The 18,555-nt window shown below is 60.9% G+C and overlaps 1 protein-coding gene across 4 annotated transcripts in view; it reads right to left on the bottom strand.

The window, feature by feature from the left end:
• AHDC1 (AT-hook DNA binding motif containing 1) overlaps window positions 1–18,338 on the bottom strand; it is a 64,962-nt gene extending 46,624 nt beyond the window's left edge. For all 4 annotated transcript variants that reach the window (XM_055573994.1, XM_055573992.1, XM_055573995.1 and 1 more), the window contains exons 1-2: window positions 17,921–18,338; window positions 17,579–17,676 (exon numbers count right to left, since the gene is read on the bottom strand). The gene's annotated coding sequence lies outside the window, so the exon portion shown is untranslated. The remainder of the gene's footprint in view (window positions 1–17,578; window positions 17,677–17,920) is intronic.
• Between the last annotated feature and the right edge of the window lie 217 nt (window positions 18,339–18,555).

Below are 18,555 nucleotides of genomic sequence, written 5' to 3'. Positions count from 1 at the left end.
GTCTACCAGTGAGGGGGAAGACGAGAGCCCCGCTTTGGATAACTGGGGAGAACGGAGAAGACCCCTGGAGTGAGGGACAGAGGGGCAGAGGGGCAGGCCCCCAAGGCTGTCCAGTGCCCCCACTGCCAACTTGGCAGCTGCCTGGCCCGGCCTTCCACCCTTCCGAAAAGGAAGAGGAGCCAGCGGCAGGCAGCAAGTTACGATAGACCATTACCCGCCGTTAATTAATTAAAATAAACAGCAAATTAAATACAGCAAAATTAAAATAGCACAGGAAATTAATTCTCTGCCAGCCCCACCTCACAGGTGAGATGCTTAAAGAGCCCCTTGCAGCCAGGATTCCGGGCGGCTGGGGGGTCACCAGGACTTGTCTTAGATCACAATTCCAGGCAACACCAAGTAACCATGAACCCAGCCACCCGGGGGCGTTCACTGGCTCCGCCACCCTGAGATTGGCCCCCTGGCTCCTGAATCTCAGGGGACTCTAAGCCCTGGGCCACATTCCTGAACCCAAGCTCTGCTCCTCTGTCAGTGGGCAAGAAGGGTTCTGATGCCCTCTGGGCCAGGGACTGAGCACTATGCCCTCCTGGGCACATGGCCCACATCTGCCGCCATACGGGTCAGGGCAGGAGGGAAGAGGGACCTTGGCCTTCTCTTCCGGGCTCCCTCTGGGGCTGGAGTTGGGTCCTGGTGGAGACCTCTCCCTTCTGTGCGGGGCTCCTGGCCCCTCATTTGGAGTGCCCAGAACCTCCTCCGGGGAACCCCTCGTTTTGCTCCTTTCTTTGGCAGAGAATGCTCAGGAAGGAAGCACTGCTGAGGCCCAGAATCCCATGTCTAGCAAAGCTGGCTGGACCAATCCCAGGACATGATACTGGAACTCCCTCCTAAACAAGACTAAACACTTCATCACACAGATGGGGAAACCGAAGTCAAAGAGGGCAAGGCATCTGTTCTCCGTCACCCATGGCTTCCTAGCAGAGCCTGGAGCTGAGTCTCTAATGGACATATTCCATGTCACCTCCAAAACATGGCATTTCTAGAGTGCAGCTCAGTCCTGTGCTGACCTCCCTCTTAGCCTGGCCACCACCGTCTTGCCTCCATAATCCCATCCCACGACCCCCCTTTCCTGTGTCCCACACAACAGCCGGATTAGACTCCTTGCCCTTGGGCTGTTGTTCACATCGCTCCTCCTCACTGAAGCTCCTTCTTACACCTCTGCCTGCCTAAGTTCAACCCAGCCTCTTTAGGGTCCGGCTCAGTGCCAGCTCCTCTGGGAGCCCCCAGAGCCCTCCTTCTTCTTTAACCTTCCAAGGTGCTCCACCCCTGCCCCACTCCCCACTCTCTGCTGTCCACGTGAGCTGTGGCTGTGGCGTGTGAGCTTCTTGAAGCCGCAGACCACCTCGCCTCTGGGCCCCAGCACTTGGCACGTACTCAGCACTCAGTAGGTGCGCAGTCTCCTCTTCATCTGATGCTCTGCCATGTCCTATTGCTAACTATTGTTTATTAAGCATCTACTACAAGCCCAGCCCCTGTCCTGTCCCATCCTCCCATGATGGACCCAGGGCACAGAGGTTGTGTGACTTCCCCGAGGTCACAGCTCTGAAGCTGGACCCCTACCACTGGGCCTTGCTCCCAGATGAGTCTCCTTTCCTTCCCACTCACCTCTTCTAGGTCAGACCACCATCATCTCCGCACCCTGTCCTGTCACTGAAGACTTCCCATGACTCCGTGGGGCCACTGGACAAAACCCAAACCCTTGAGCATGGCCTCTGAGCTCTGTGACATCTGGCTTCTGCCCTCTTGGCAGCGGTTCCTCCAGTCTCTGAACATCACCTTGGTTTCCAGCCTACCATACCCTGATTCACTGGTAGGTCTGGCATATGCTGTTCCCTCTGCCTAGAACACCCACCGCCTGCTTCTCCTCCTGTGAATCCCTACTCATGTCTCAACATCGAAGATCAAGGGTTACCTTAACAATCGACTCAGACGAGACAAGCAGCCAACAAACTGGCCACAAAACCGAGAGCTCAACGAGGGAAGGACCTCTGTCACCACAGTGTGCGTGTGTGTGCTCACGCTGCTCAGTCGTGTCTGACTCTTTGCGACCCTATGGACTGCAGCCCGCCAGGCTCCTCAATCCATGGATTCTCCAGGCAAGAATACTGGAGTGGGTTGCCACGCCCTCCTCCAAGGGGATCTTCCTGACCCAGGGATCGAACCCGCATCTCCTGCACTGCCAGCAGATTCTTGACCGCTGAGCCACCAGGGAAGCCCGTCTCCACAGTAGTCCCAAAGCTTAACCCATGATCAGCGCTGAATCAACATATGCTGAATGAAGTAAATGGACACTCCGTGTATTAATGTTGACTAAACAGAGAAATGACGGAAGAGCACAAGGCCCCAGGATGCGGGTCTGGAGGTGGAAGGGAAGAGCCTGAGGCCAGGGAGGACGTGATGGAGAACAGTGACAAACACTTCGGGGGCTGCTCTGCAGCGGAGCCACCCTCTTGGCAGAGGGAGTGTTTGTGAGAGACAGAGGAAGGCAAGTGATGGTGTGAGGGAGGCTCTGAAAGTGTGTGTGTGTGTGCACGCATGCATGTGAGAAAGTGGTGGGGATGTATGCGGGGGAGTGTGTGTGTGCGCGCTGCATTTGTGAAACAGCCTGTGAGCAGCGGCGAGGAAGGTTGTGCAGGGGCGCACGGACGCGGCTCATGGGTCTGGGAAGGAGAGCCTGTGCGTTATCCTTGTGCACAGGGGTCTGTGTGAGGGCTGGGGGTGTGGGCCATGAAGCTGTGGTGCTGGGGGTTGTGCATGCCTGTGGGGGCGGGGGGCAGTGACTGGGGAAGACAACGGGGGGGGGGACACTTGAGGGGGTGTGAGTGAAAAACTGTCAGCGTGTGGGCGTGGAGGGCGTCGTGAGCGTGTGCAGAGGAGACGGTGTGCCCGAGAGCGTGCACAATGAGGTAAGGGACGTCAGGCTCTGCTGAGGGTGTGGCTGCCACGGCCTCGGCCACGGGCCCGGCGCCAGAGGTGGGGGCTGGCCCTGGGCCCAGGGTGGGCGGCGGGGATGGGGGGGGGCTCTGACTGAGCAGAAGATTCCTCAGAGTTCTCCCCCGAGCCACAGGCGCCAGCTGACCACGTCCCCAGGCAGGCAGGTTGAGCAGGAGGCCCAGCTGTGTGTGTGCCTCACATGTGTCCACAGCGAAACCTCTGGGCATGTATTTGTCTTTGTCTGTGTCCGGGTGTGCACGCCTGTGCTTGTGCGCGCGCTGCCGGCTGTGTGTCGCTGCCTGTCTTTGTCTCTGTCTGTATCTGGGCCTTTGTCTCAGTGTGTGTGGCTGTTGGTCTAGGCCTGCCCACAGGACTGTCTCTGGGGCGGTGTGTGCGTCTAGGTGTATCTGTGTCCGTGGAGCGCTGTGTGTCCTTGAGCTGTGCATGTCTCAGGAGGGCTGCCAGCATGCCCTGGCCCGCCTGTTTGCGCATCTGATGGGTGGCCTTGGTGTGAGTGAGAGAACTGTTGTGCTTTTGAGGCTGTGGGTCTAGACCGCGGGGTACCCCAGTGTGAGTGTGTGCTTGTGTTTCTGTTTGTGAGACTCTTGCCACGCGTGGTAGTGTGGAAATGCTCCTGTGTGCCTGTGGGATGTGTGTTTGTGAGACCAAGGATCTGTGTGTGTGCCTCTGTGTGTGGATGCGTGTGTTGGATGTGAGGGTGTGAGGGGTTTGTCACAGACTGGTGAGCAAGTTAATCTCAGACTCCGTGACACGTGGAATAAAATCACGCTCCCATAATGGGATCATTCGTCTTCCTGTCCAAGGAGAGAACCAACTCTTCGCCCTCCGCTCTGGGGGAGCCCGTGGGGCCAGGGCCAGGCTTAGGCCCCCGTCCAGACCCCCTTGTGGCCTCAGCACCCCACCCCCACCTCTCCTCTGCCACGCCAGGCCCATCCTGCCTCCAGAGTGCCCTGGTGCCCACTGCGGGCTGGGCTAGGCTCCAGGACATGTGATGGAGCCTTAGAGGCCTGTCCTGGGCCCCCCCAGCCCCACCCACTACTTAGGAGGGCCCTGCCCCAGATGGGAGGGGGGGGTGCAGGAAGGAATCTCTGGGCCCCTCCTCCTCCCGGAGGGGAGGGATGAGCTGCAGGCCTGGCCGGGATTTTCCATCTCTCAGCAACAAGATTCCTGGTGAGCAGGCTGCGGGGCTTGGCAGGGCGCCTGCTGGAGACCCGCCCTCACCCGCCAGGACGCCTGGGTCCCTAGGGCCAGGCAGCAACAGGTTCCCTGGGGAGCTTGGAGGGCCCCAGAACTCGAGGCTACAGCTGTCCAGACCTATGGGAAAGCCAGACCCTTCCGGGCTCCAACCCCAACCATCAACAACGGCTCCCCAGCCCCCCAGGCACAGCGCCACCCTTCTCCTGGCGTCTCCCCAGCTGCAGCCTTTGCTTCAGAGGGCCCTTGCGGACCAGCCACCCAGCACCATCCACTCCCTGCCTGAGCCTCTGCACACGCCCAGCCTCGGTTCAAGACCTCACCTCTGGGGTCTGAGGGCTCCAAAGGCCAGGGCTGTGCTGCTGACCTCACTGGGGCTCCTGACAGGGCTATGTGTCCCGCAGCTGTGACGTCCCGCTTGATCTTAGCATTCCTTCCTGGCTGAGCAGTCAAGCACCAGGCAAGGATTTCAAACCCAAGGCTGGGGAAACTGAGGCAGTGGAGCCTTCTGCCCTGCCCGTCATCATGAAGCAGAGGCCACATCCAGGAGTCTAAGACACACAAGTTCTTAATTCTGCCCAACAACAGTGGTGGCAACTCATTCTTCCCCATAGGGAGTGTATTTGCATGATGGGGGAGGCAACTGTTGGAGGGAGAAGGGAATGAAGGAGCCAGGTGGACTCCCTCAACCCCCAGCCTTGGACGAGCAGCCGGAGAGCAGGTTTGGTAAGAGATTAAGGTCGAGGAGAAGAGAACCGAGAAGCTCCAAGATTTATGAGCCTAATTCTTCTCCCTTAAATTCCCCTCCAAGCCCCCCAGCCCTAGCCTGGTCCCTCCAGGGTCATGCTGTGGCCCCAGGCCAATGTCAAGGCCCTAACCCATCCATCAGCTGTTGCCAGGGAGTTTCCACCCCAACGGGTCCCAAAAGGAGGGGGCTCAACTGACACGCAGGGCCCAGATTGATGGGGATGGGGCAAGGCCCTAAAGAAGCAGCCGACAGCCCCCTGCACCCTCCCAGGAGGTAAGGGCTCACAATTTCCAGGGAAGAAGCTAGGCTGGAGGGTGGGGCCCAGGAGGAGGTGACCTCCCAGCCCTGGCACCACACCCAGCCCCACCCTTCCAACAAGCCAAGAGACCTAGGATCCAGGGGGGGCCCTATAGTTCCCAGGATGTGTGGCCTTGGGCAGTTGCTGGTCCTCTCCAGACCTCAGCCTCCCCACCACATGACACAGGAAGTGGTTCGGATCCCAGGTGTCTCCCCTTTAGCTCCGCTCCTCAGTGCTAAGACTTGACCTCTCTCCAGTCCAGGGCTGTCACCGAGAATCTGGGCCAGATGGGGTGAGGCCTCGTGGTTACCTGGAGGAGTCCCTGAAGGCACCCAACTCAGAGCTGAAGAGCCTGGTGATTCCCCCCACTCAACCATGCATCTGTTTTCCAGAAGAGTGAAACTGAGGCCCTGAAAGAGGCTTGGGGTCTGTACCAAGACCTGAGCTTTACTGGTGGGATGGTTAAGAGCATGTGCTCCGGGGTCAGAAAGACCTAGATTAAAATGCCAGCTGCAACAGACACTTGCTGTGTGAAGTCCCTTGCCTTCTCAGCCTCAGATTCCTCATCTGTAAAATGGGCAATAGTGCCCCCTCCTATGGGCTGTTGCGTTGAAATGAGAAAAAATGCACATAATGGGCTCGGCCAGTGTAGCAAATGCTTCGACAATGGTAGCTATCCTGACTGTGGGTAGTATTAACACAAAGCCAAGTGGCCGGGGGGAAGACAAGGAGGGGTCCTGACCTGGCTCATCCTCCGGCCCAGGAGGGCCAGCCAAATTCCTCGAAGCCCCCCAGCCGTCTCCCCTATTCGTTAAAGGCCTCTCATTAGTGAGCCCGGGCACCTGCCCCTCCACACGTAATAAGCCTCATTAGTATCTTAGCCCCAAGCTCTGAGCCCAGAGTCTGCATGTGCACACGCATGCGGGTGGGGGGCTACAACAGGCCACCAGCCAGGAGGCAGCATCCCCGCCAACCACACCCCCTGCCTGTCATCAGCAGGGCCCGTCACCACCCAGCTTGTCACCTGCCTGCCTCGCACCCGCACCACCTGTCACCCACCCAGCTCGTCACCCACCCAGCCCATCACCTGCACCACCTGTCACCCGCCCCGCCTGTCACCGGAGCTGCCTGACAGGCATCTGGGTTGGGGGACAGGAGCTGGGGAGGAGAAGACCACAGGGGTGTGGAGCTGGGGGCCCCAGAGACCCTGTAGGACCCCCACTTCAGCTCGGCATCCTGCAGCATTGCCATGGCAACCTCTCAGCCGCAACCACTTTCCCAAACATCCCCCACCCCACACCCCCCCCACCAGGCCCTGCTCTTAGCTGAGCTGAGACTGAGAAGAGTCTTGAGTGACAGCAGAACAGGGCAGGAAGGAGGCGCTCATCAGCTGGCTGGCCTTGGCCATCCTGCCCTCCCTGGACTCGGTTACTCCATCTGCAAAATGGAGGGGCTGGGGACAGGGGAGGTTCCTGTATGGCCAGTCACTCCTTCCCAGCCTGGATGTGCTGAGCCAGTGGCCAGTCAACCTGTGAAGCCTCAGGGGGAGGTGGGCGGCGTACAAGAGGACAAGGGATTCTAGGTTCTTCCACACACCTTTGCCCCTGGTCCAGTCCAGAGAAGCTGGACCTCTGGCCCAAGCTCACACAGCCAAAGAAGAGGAGCAAGCTGCGAGGGAGAGGACCGCCAGCTGGAGCCGATGCCCCCAGGGGGTGACTCAAGGTGACTGGGGGGTGCTGAGTTGGCCCCCACCTCCAAGCTGCTTTATTTATAAAACCCAGCGCTCCAGGCCCAGCAACAGCTGCAGTGCTGCCCCTCCAGGGGGCACAGGCCGCAGCGGAAGGGAAGGGTGGTGCCTCCCCCAGGAGAGGGGCGCCCTGGGGTCCCAAGCTCCCTCCACCACTGGCCGGGGCAGGGGCTGAGGTGGGAAGGGGGCATCCGCCCCGTTCTTTCCTTCCCTGCCCCCCTCCTCTCCTCCAGGCAGGCGGCGATAGGATTACTTCTGCATGACTGCCTACTCCACAGGGTTCCTGAGACCCTCCTGCCTGCAGCAATCTTTAAAATTCCTCCAGCCCAGCCTCGCTCCCTTTCTCCCCACGGTAAAGGCTCCAGCTCCTACCGCAGTGTGCCTGCGGCCGCCACCACCAAGCCTGCTGGAGGCCCAGGTCCTTGGACCCATCCTCGGGGTGTAGCCTGCTGTCCCCTAGAAGCCTCTGAGACCCAGGCCCTGGCCCATCTCCTCTGGCCCCTGGTGCCCCTCCAGCCCCAAAGGGCGAGGCTCAAGCTGGGGTCGGGCCTGCCAGTGGCGCCAAGGCGGCTGGGGCACATATGCACAAACACACCTGGGGGGTTTTGACGTGCCTGCTCTCGTCCTCTGCTGCCAAAAACCCCGATGTCCCCACCTCTGTTCTAACTGCCCCCTCCCTACCTCACCAATTCCTTGCTACCCCTGGGGTGGGCAGACAGCTGGGCCAGGCCAGTGCCTGTGTCTCCCCAGGGCTTAAGAGGCAGGCAGGAGATCGATCCACTGAATTTTTTAAGGCTCTAATGGAGCCTGCATCCCAAGACTTGGGGCCTGGGACGCGGGCGATGTCTCAGGGACCCCTCCCTCGGCACTGCAGTTGCTTCCTCTTTCAGGTCTACTGGGTCAGCGCACCTTGCTAGGAGCCTTCCCCCAGCAAGAGAAGAGGCACGAGGGGCCCCTGGGGAAGAGGTGGGGTTGGGGGGCTGTGAGCAATACCCAGAACCCCCCCACCCCAATCTCTTCAGCCCTAATGCAGGCAGAAGCAGCTCAGCCTCTAAATCACTTCCCTCACGCTGCCCTCTGAGGCGGATTCTGTGCATCTGTAATTAGGGGGTGGAACAGATGGTGGAGATTCCGTTTAAAATCATGCATCTAGTAAAGTAACCTTCACTGTCGGATCTGACTCCCAGGGAGACCAAGCCCCAAGCCCGGATCTGGTAGTGGGGGGGCGGTGTTTGGGGAGGGGGTATCAGGTCAAGCCAGCACTTCCCCATCTTTTCCCCTGAAGTCCCAGGCCTGATGTCCCCCTTCAGGTGAGCCAAGGAGGAGGGGGATTTGGCAAGCACCTGACAAAGTGCAGGCTGGGGGTAAATCCCCCTGCCCAGCACCACGCCCCCACCCCACCCCCACCACCATACATGCCAGAGTCAGGGCAGGGCTGGGTACTCAGAGTTCTTGGCTGAGAGACCAGGATGACCAGGTGCCAAGAGCCCCCAAAGAGGCCTCAAAACCCCAAAGCCCAGGCCAGGGTGCCCAGAGCACAGGGTCTTGGGTGGGGCAGCTTTGAACCAGATGTACAGCCTCACTGTCCAGGAATGAAAGGCCTGGGGCAATGAGGCGGGGTGGAGATGCCTCCCCAGGCAGAGGAGGCACTAGGAAGTGGGGGAGGACTGGGCAGCAGAGAAGACAGCACAGAAGAGTGGGCCAGTGTGTGTGTGTGTGTGTGTGCACGCGCGCGTGTGCGCGAGCAAGGCTGAGGCTATCCAGAGGGGGTTTGGGGTGGGGGGGCGGGTTGGGAAGAACAAGGGAAGCTGTGCTGGAATGTGCGCCAGTGGGAGTAAGGGCTGCAGGCTGAGGTGGGGGTGCAGGGGGTACAGGGCAGAGCTACTCTGAGGGGTGAATGGGTGCAGGGTTGTGATGGAGCTGGGGCTATGCGTGTGTGTGTACAAGTGCGGGACTGGTCTTTGGAGGGGGCTGGAGGCTGTCCCTGGGCCCTTGGACGGCAGAGCAAGGTGCTGAAGCTGGAGCTTGTTGGGGATGTACAGAGGACTGCTTGTTTGAGATGTTGTGGGATCTGGGGTGTGTGTATGTGTGTGTGTGTTGCACATGCATGCCTGGGAAGGTATGAGAAGCTGGGGGGACACTGCCTGTTTAAAGATACAGTAGAACTGAAGTCATATTTGTGTGTCTGGGGTGAATGGCGTGGCCACAGGAGGCGTTGCCATTTGAGTGGTTGTTGCGGCAGCCTGCGTGAGGCAGTGTGCGTGTCTGTGTCTGTGAGGGGTGGGAGCTGTGAGTTTGGAAAGGTGTAGGGAGCCGTACTGGGGTGTCTACGGACATGCTGGGCTCCAGCTGGGGGAAACATCGGGGCTGTAGGGAGAGTCCATGGGTATCTTGTTAGGTGTTGGGGCTCTGAGAGTCTGGGTGTGTGGGAGGTATTAGAGCTGGAGTAGGGTCCTGGGTGTACCTGGGGAGATGTTGGGGTTAGAGAGGGGAGCTGATGCGTTTGAGGATGTGGTAGAAGCCGTGTGTGTGTTGGGGTGTTTGGGGATATATTGGGGGTCATAAAAATCTGGGTTTTCAGTACTAGAGCTGTGACTATGTGTGTGTGGGGGTAGGCGTGTGGTGGTGGTGTGTTGGGGCTGAGTGCACGGAGCAGCAGATATGAGGAAGGTGTTGGAATGTGGAGAGGTTGTATGTCTGTGGAGAAGATGGGGCTGTGTGTTTGGGGGTGTTGCCACCGTGAGTGGGGAAGTAGCTGTATACTCAGGAGGCGTGAGGGGGCTGCAGTTGGGTCCCCCCGGCTGCCCCAACAGGTGGGGGGCTGCAGGGTGAGGTGGGGTACCCCTCTGAGGAGGTGAAGGCCAGAGTCCTGGCCTTTGCTCAGGGACCCACCTGGGGGCTGCCTGCTGCTGGAACCCCTCTGCTGGGGTGGGGGGGTGCCTGCCCGCCCTCAGACCCCTGTGTGGGGGTGTCGAGACCGGCTGTCCATCTGTCTCAGCCTGTGCCCGGCCAGGCCGGAGGAGCAGAGTCGCCTCCTCGCTCCCCAGGGTTGGGGGGGTGGCAGCAGATCCCAGCCCACCCATCTGCCTTCAGACGGTCGAGGCAGGAGCCTCCACAGAGCTGCCTGGAGGGCATCACTGTGTTTGAAGAGACAGGCTGGGGGCTGGGGGCTCTGCAGAGAAAACAGCTCTCATGGAGGTTCCTCTGAAAACCACGGACACCAGGAGGGAGGGCAGGGGAGGGTCTGTCTGTCTTTGGGTGCCTGTGTGGGTCAGCGCCCGACTGTGCACCTTGGAGCCCCTTCTTCGCATGTGTTCATGGCGGCGGCCTTGCCTTGGAAAACAGCCCTCCCTCCAAGCCAGGCTCCATACTCACAGGCTCACACAGGCAGCTACCCCTCACACATGCACCCTGCCTACACTCCCGCACACATGGCCCCCACACCTCCACATCTGCAGAACAGTGCACCCTGGCACACGTGTACCTGCGCCCCAGGGTCCCAGTCCTTACACACGTGTGCCCATCACACCCCACCCCACGCTGCAAAGCCAGGTACGACCACACACACCTGTCACATATACATGCCTACACACATACATACCTGACAAGTAGCGATCACACCCACACCCACACGCCACACACCTCGGATCTCCCTGTCACACCCATAGCCCATCTCACATGCATTCAGTCTCTCACACACACCGTAACAGACACTCGCCATCCCTTACACCTGCATGTATGTACCCAGGTTTATACATGTGCACACATGCATGCACACACACTCTCACCAACTCTCAGCTCTTTCACACCAGCCAGCTGATCAGTGTTCAGGACAGGCCTTGTCACTTCCCAGGAGGGCTCCCACCAGCTCAGAGGGCCTCCACTCCACCCAGCCAAGTCAGAGTCGGGGGTAAACCCCCTCCCCTGCCCCCACAACACCACGGCTCCCTGGGAACCCTGATCTTCCCCTCCAGAAAGGGTCCTCTCTCTGCTGTGGGGTGACTGCTGCTGTTGTTTGAGTGTGACTGTATATGGGGATAGGAACAGGTCCTGAGAACCCACGATGAGTCCTGGGTGTCACTGCCCACGTGGGTAAAAAGCCCAGGGACAAGTTCACTGGGTTCTGTCTGTGAGATTCAAGAGGAGTGCGAGAGCCACAAAACATGTGTTTTTGAGTGTGTGTGATGCCAGGCCTGTGTGGACAGGTATGAGTACGGGGTGGGGGGTGCACTTGTATGAAAAGACACACACCCAGTGAGTGGGGAGGATTCTGGAATATTTCCTGAGACAAGAGGTATGTGCATCTGTGAATAGGGGTCAGGGCCAGGAGAGGTGCCCTCTGAGACTCCCTGCCCTGACAAAGAGATCAACAGGGAGGGTCTCTGGGATCTGGCAAGTGTGTGTGTGTGTGTGTGTGTGTGTGCGCGCGCGCGCACGCGCGTGTGTGTTTCTTTCTCTCTTCCTCTCTCTCCCTTCCTGACCTCTTTAGCAGCTGGAAACTGAGCTGGGGGTGGAAGGAATGGAGACTTGGCTGGCCTGGGGGTTTGGGGAGGGAAGCAGGAGAAAACACCTTCCAGATTCTCATCAAATCCTTGTTTGTGGTTTGCAGCCTCCAGCCTCTCTTTCTCTCCATCTGGGTTTCCCCTTCTCTCTTTATCTCTTCCTGCCTCTCACTCTCTCCCCGTATCTCTCCTTCTCCCCCCGTATCTCTCCTTCTCCCATCTCAGTCACCTTGTCTCCTTCCTTGGATCTCCCTGTCTCCAAGTCTCTTGTCTGTTTCTCTCTCCCCAGACCCTTCCATGTTTCTGACTCCTCTCTCCGCCAGCACCTCTGTCTGTCCGTCTCTCCCTGTCCTGGTCCATCTGTCTGTCTCTCTCCGCCTGCCTGTGCGTGGGTGTCTGTGTCCATCTGCTCCACCACCCATCTGTCTGGTTGTCTGTGCGAGTCCTTCGGAGGGTACCCGCTCGCTCACCAAGGCACCCTCCCCCAGGTCAGCAAAGGCCTCTCCTGGCTCAGAGGGTGGGGAGGGGGGTACAGAGCTGCAGCTTCTGGAAGCTTCAGTAGCAGCTGGGCTGAGCTGGGAGTTCGGGGCCAGCCAGCTGCAGAAGCGGTCCCTCCCCTGGGCTCCCAAGCCAAGGACCCCAGAGCAGAGAGGAGAGAAAGCAGGGCCTCTTGCAGCTGAGTCTGTGTGTGTGTATGTGTGTGTGTGTGTGTGTGTGTGTGTAAAGAGGAGGCAGGGGGCCTCACTTTGCCCTCATTTCACCATTTCCCCCCCAAAGCCAGGCCCTGGAGGAGAGGAAGCTTCTATGCCCACCTTCCTCATCCCCTCACCCATGCAAGAGACACTGGGGGATCCAGGAGGGAAGGGTTGGAGGATGCCAGGCCTTGGGTAAAGGAGGGGCTGGAGCTGCAGCTTCCTGTCAGCTGTGTGGAAGGGGGGCTCCTCCCCGCCTCGCCTCCCTTCCAGGCAGTCCCTGGGGACCCCTCCAGTTCTGGTCCTAGCTCCAGACACGACACGAGGGGCTGCACATGCAGTTCTCATCAGCTCCACAGGGGCCATTCCCACCTCCCTGCTGCCCTACAGCCTCTGACCCACAAGGATATGGCAGGCAAAGTTGGGGATGGGTGGGTGGAAATCACTCGACTGTCTCCCCCCTTCCCCAAATGGAGGTTGGTTCTGGACATGTAGAGATCATTGCCCTGTCGAGGCACTGGCCATCCTGAGAGACCCCAGGCAGTCCACCTACCACAGCCAGCCCAGCACCTCATACCCACATATACACACACGGCCCCCCCACCAGCACTTACAGCCCAACGCCCCCACTCTGTGGCCCAGCGACTCAAGTGGGCTTAATAGGAACCTGACCCCAGAGACCTGCCTCTACCCTGACTGGCAGCGGCCTCCAACAGGGTCTCCCGGCAGGAAGCCAGCAGCTGCAGGAGGTAGCCCTCAGACCCCTCTCAGGAGGCTCTGTTCCCCCTACTCCTCTGAGAAGAGCTGCTGTCCTGATCTCACGTTAGATGGGGAAACCGAGGAAGGGAAGGGGACGACACAGTCAGGAGCTTCTGAGACCCTGGAGTGGGGTCACAGATGACAAGAGGGACCTGCAGGGGCAGGACCTGGCTCCTTCCTGACCCGCCGTGGGCAGAGTCCATGTTGGCTGCACCCTCCGCAGGGCGCAGAGCCCTGTGCAGCCCTGCCGCTGGGCTGGGGCCAGAGGCTGGCTCCCTCCCTCCAGAGCTCTCCTTGCCCCTGGCTGGGCCCCCTCCCTCTCTGCGCTTCGGAGCAGCCCTCCCTGCCCTCTCCCTCCCAGCTCTGGCTCTCTCATCCTCAGCTCTTGGAAGCCTGACTCACTGTTTCCCTCCTCTCTCCCCTCCCTCTCTCTCTCTCTCTCTCTCCCCTGGCAGGCAGCGGCGCCTCCCCCTCCCCTGGGGGGGCTCTGGCCACAAGGGTGCCCGCCTGCTCCTCTCCCCAGGCTCTGGCCCCCACCCCCGCGCACCCAGGAGGCCCCCCTGCAGCTGTTCCAACTCTAACTACAGAGAGGTGGAGGGAAAGAGCCTAGGTCCCAGATCTGGCTCTGCTGCCTGTGACCCCTGGCAAGCAGGGGCTGGGGGGTGCTCTCTAGACTGGGTTTCCTCCCGTCAAACAAGGAAGGGGGGATGTAGTTGCATGGCACCCTGGTGCCTCTAATGCTCCTGATGTTCCCTGCTTTTAAAATCCCAATGCCTCCTGGTGCAGAGCGCCCACAATCTGTGGGGCACTGTACCTGCCTCCGGCCCCGCCCCCAGGTCCAAAGAAGAGCCAGGCTCCATCCACAGACATCTGGGCAAAGCAGTGGGGAGACCCTGCCCTGTGGGGCAGCAGCCTCAGTCTAGTGACCCTTGGAATCCCCCGGTCTCCCCGTTCTCCCTCCTCCTGTGGGAGTCCTCCCTTCTCCCCCTCCCACCTGTCTGTCCTCCTCCCTCTTCCCTGAGACATTTGCTTGTCTCGCCTCCAAACACAATCCTAGCAGCATTTGATCTTGGGCGAGAGGCTCTCAAGTGCCCGCTCATTTCGGGCTTTGAGGTGGGGAGTGGCACACACCTAGGCCTTCTAGGTCCCCTGGACGTGTCTCCTGGGGTTTGATCCTGGCTCTTCCTGACTGTTTTCTCTGCTCCCCCTCTCCCTGCTCCCCCTGTCACCATCTTTCCCTCTCTCCACCTCGCGTGTGACTGTCTGGGTCTCTTTCCTCCCCACCTCCCCCTACCCCAGCTCTCTCCCTGGGGGGCCCATCTGCTGACATTAGCAACAATGTTGCCCTTGCTTCCCCCCCTCTTTCAGTTCCCAGCTCCACCCCCTCCCCGGCTCTGTCCCAAGAGACCCAGGGGACCCAGCAACTGAGCTGGGCTCCATCCCATAATAGTGAGTCTGCTTGACCTCACGAATCAGACCAGAAGCGCCTGGGCATCTGGTACGAAGGCGGCAGGGCACCCTGTGGTCTTGGGTGGCTGGCATGAGACACAGAGCTCTGTATTCCACAAACCAAAAAAAAAAAAAAAGTTGACCTGGGGTGGGGCAGAGCCGAGAAGAGGGGAAGTGAAGGGGATCAGGTTTGCCTGGAGGAAGCCCCTGTCCAATGAGGAACAGAAGCGACAGGAGGCAGTGGCTCCAGCCAGTGCTCCAGGCTGACCTGAAAACCAGCAATGTCCCTTGGGGGCTCTGCCGGTCCACAGCAGCAACACCCCCCCCCCTTAAAAAAAGGGTCTTCTGCCAGAGACTGTCTACCCCTCAAGTCTCCAGCACAGGCACACCAAGCAGGTAAAGATCCCATTTCTTAATCTCCTTTAGAGTCCAAATCCATCCTCGCTACAGCACACCTCCACTTAGCTCAGCAGGGGGTTCCAGAAGCCTCCCAGCCAAAATCTAACCAGGTGGAATTGTGGAGGGGGGGAACAAATCCCTCAGCTCCCAAGCCGCCTCACCAAAGGCTCCATCGAAGGCTGGGGAGCAAGGAAAAAGAGTCTTGGAAACCACACACCTCCAAACTGAGAAGCACTGCTGTCCATCACGGCACCTGGGGGTGCAGGAGCTCCAGGCCCCCACGACCCTGTTTCAGACCCCCCAGCCCAGCAAACATAATAAACAGCAAGCTCTTTTTCTTTATGACACCAAATTCCTCCAAGCCCAACAGCTCCTTCCATCACTACCTCAGCCATAGATCACATTAAAAACTCACAGAGGGCAACTTAAACACATCACATTTGTTTCTCTCTATATTATTTCAAAAGTAACGGCATTAAAAATGGATTTTACTACAGAAAATAAATATCAGCACGTGGGCCAGGAGCCCAGAAGGGGGGAGACAGCCCACCAGGAGAACGTCCCCTGAGGGCTTGGGCACAGCTTAGGTGCTGACCAAGGAGGTGGCTGAGAGGACAGACTAGGGGGAGTGGGGTGGGGGGGGGATGCCTGGGGAGGGGGCAATGCCTCCCCACCTGGGTACCTACCCCAATGCCAGACAGAGAGGGACAAGAATCACCAGTTTGAACTGGTGCCCACTGGCCCCCCCAAAGCTCATGCCCTCACTGATCTCTGCAACCTCTGGAGGGTGGGAGCTTTGGGGCAAGAAGTTCACTCGTCTCTGGGGGTTATTCCAACTATTGACACAGCAGAAGAGAAAAAAAAAAATGAATTCAACTTACTATCCAGTTTGATTTTCCATTACTATAAAAATAAATATACATCTGTTCAAAGGAGAGAGATGGCAAGCTGCAGGCACATGCCACCTGGGGGGGTCCCCCACAGCTCACCACTACAATCCAGCCTGCCCCCAACAGGCAGGGGGTGGGGTGGGGGTGGGGGGGGTGGACTGACTGGTAATCTTTCACTTACAGCCCCAGCTCACACAGCTACACACACCGGGCCACACGGAACAGGAACAAGCCAACAATAGAAACACCCCAAATGCTCCTGGCAGGACTCTGCCCAGGCCCGGGTACATGCACCCGCCCCGCCGGCGGCGGCGGCGGCGGCAGCAGCAGCAGCAGCAGCGGACAAAATGTGGCCACCCTGACCCAGAGGCAAAGCTTGTCCTCACACCCTGAGCTCTGCCCAGGGAGCTGGGGCCAAGTCCCGCCTGACACCAACTGGTCCGGCGGGAAACGCCTGCCCAGCCAGACAGGCATAGGCCCCCCAAGGGTCCCTCCTTGTGCTCAGGGACCAGGCTGGTGCAGGCTGGCCCTGCCTCCCAGGGTGACGCCTGGGCCCAAATTCAGCTGGCCCTGCCAGTCAGGCACTTGGTGCAGAACCCAGGGCACTAGGCTCAGCCCCTCCCAGCCCAGCCCCCGGGGCCCCTAAGCTAGCAGGGAGGGGGGACTCCCCGCCCCTCCACATCTGGCCCCGGCCCCCAGGGTCTGCGGTGGAGAATTCCCGCCCCCGCCCCCGCTGCTCTCCGTCTCCCTCCTCCCGCTCGGTGCCCGCTGCCCGCCTCGGGGACAGCCCCAGCGCCCGCCTCGGGCCAGCAAGGCCCACATCCTCCCTCCCTCGGCCGGCCCCTGCGCCTGGCAGTAGGCTGGGGGGTCAGGCTGCCGGGGAACCCCTCCGGCTCCCATCAGTCTTCATCCCCAGCCCCCAAACTCTCTGGGTTGCCGTCCCTTTTCCTGTAGAACAGGAAACAAGGTTATTTCCTAGACTCGGAGCCATCCCCCTGCCCCTCTGGCTCTGCCCGGGGACCAAGACCCAGCAGGGGAATGCGCCCGGAGCCAGAAAGCGGAGGGATTCAGCGATTCACCCCCAGCGACTGGCCCAGGGGGCTGACAGCTGTCACTCAGCACCCCAACCCCTGGGGAAGAGGGGGCCCCCGATTCAATCAGAGCCTCAGAGGAAACGCATTGATGGGCGATTATTTATTTATTTATGCAAAAGTGAGCCGACTTTGTTCGCCAGGTAACCGGGCACGCGGCCCAACCCCTCCGGCCCCGGCCGCCCCCAAATCCCTCCTCCGCCCCACACCCCCTCCGGGTCATTAGGTCCCCGCCCCTCAACTCCCAGAGCACAAGCGGAACCTTGGGATTTGGGGGCTGGAGGGGAGGGGCTCCTCCCCTCCGCAGTCTCCCCCTTTCCCAGCGCCGTTCCTAAAATCCAGCCTTGTTCTCCGCTCCCACGGTCCCCCCCCTTCACCTACCCCCCCACATTCTCAGCAAGCTGGAGAGCAAATTGCAGTTTTAAATCCAAAGACGGAGGGAGGGGGAAGGAGGAGGGGGCGCGCGGCAGCGCTGGGCGCGCACCTCGCCCCTGAGCCGGGGGAGCCGCGGGGCGGCCAGGAAACCCGAGAACCCCCCCTCCCCGCCCCCCCTTCTCGTCCACCTCCCCCTCCCCCTTCCCGGCGCTGCCTGCCAGGCTTCGAGCCGAGCCCAGCCGAGCCGCGGGCCCCGGTGGAAACAAAGACCGATCGCACCGCGGGCACCGCAGCCACGGGGTCCAGCGGACCGGACCGGGGCGCGCGGAGGGGGCGCGGGGCCCCCCCGGTGCGCTGCACAAAAGAGCCCGGCCGGCCGGTCCCCAGCGGGGGTCTAGGGCTGGGGAGGAGGCGCCACTCACCGGAGTGCTGGGCTGCCGGCTCCGTGGGTCCGAGCCAGGCGAGGGGCTTCGGGGGGCGTCTGTCTTCCGGCGGCGGCAGCGACGCGGGCGCCCGGCAGCTGGGGAGAGGAGTCGTGGAGGAGCCCTGAGCCGCCCGCCGTTGCTGACAGCATGGCTCGCGCCTCGGCTCACATTCTCCGCCGCTAACTCCGCTGGACCCGGCCCCCCAGCTCCCGCGGCGCCCCCCACCTCGATCACTCCTTCGCTCTCTCTGCGCCCCCCTTGCTCCCCCCCCACCACCACCACCGCGCACACACTCTCACAGCCCTGGACACCCCCGCCCCCACCCCCCCAATTGCAAACCTGGGAGGGAACGCGCCCCGCGTAGTCCTCCTCCTGCTCCTCCTCCTCCGCCCTCCTCCCTCCCGCTCTCTTCTGGCTGTCTGTCTGTCCCTCTGACTGTCTCAATCTCTCGCTCCCTCTGCCTTTCTCTGCTCTCAGAGCTGGGTGGGAAAAGGAAATGAGGACAGAAAGCAGACGCTGGCTTTGGGTGGTGGTAGCTGGATTCCCTCTCTCCCTCCCTCCCCCTCCTCCCCTCCCTCCTCCTGCCTTCTGCTCTCTCCGCGGCGAGCGGGGCTGAGCGCAGCCTGGCGGGTGGCTCGCGTTGCCCGCCCGCCCGCCTGTCTGTCTGTCTGGTCTGCCTCGCTCGCTCCCTCCCCTCGCCGTCTCTCGCCCTCGCCCTGCCTGCCTGCCTGCCTGCCTGCCTGCCTCTCTCCGTCTCCGCCGCCGCCGCCGCTGCCTCTGCGAGCTCGCCTTACCTTCGCCGCTCACCATCCGGAACCCCAGGGGGGAGCGCGCGCGCGGCTCGCCGGGACTTGTAGTCCCCGCCTCGGCCGCTCCGCGCGCGGGGCGGGCGGGGCGGCGCCGGCGGCTCCGACGGCGCGGCCGGGAGCCCGCGGGGGGCACCCAGCGCCCGACCCCCGAGGGCGAGCGTCCTT

Source organism: Bubalus kerabau, chromosome 3 (genome assembly GCF_029407905.1).
Source record: "Bubalus kerabau isolate K-KA32 ecotype Philippines breed swamp buffalo chromosome 3, PCC_UOA_SB_1v2, whole genome shotgun sequence".
NCBI classification, from domain to species: domain Eukaryota; kingdom Metazoa; phylum Chordata; class Mammalia; order Artiodactyla; family Bovidae; genus Bubalus; species Bubalus kerabau.
The sequence above is the reverse complement of the archived record's forward strand: the minus strand, read 5'-3'. Positions and strand labels throughout refer to the sequence as shown.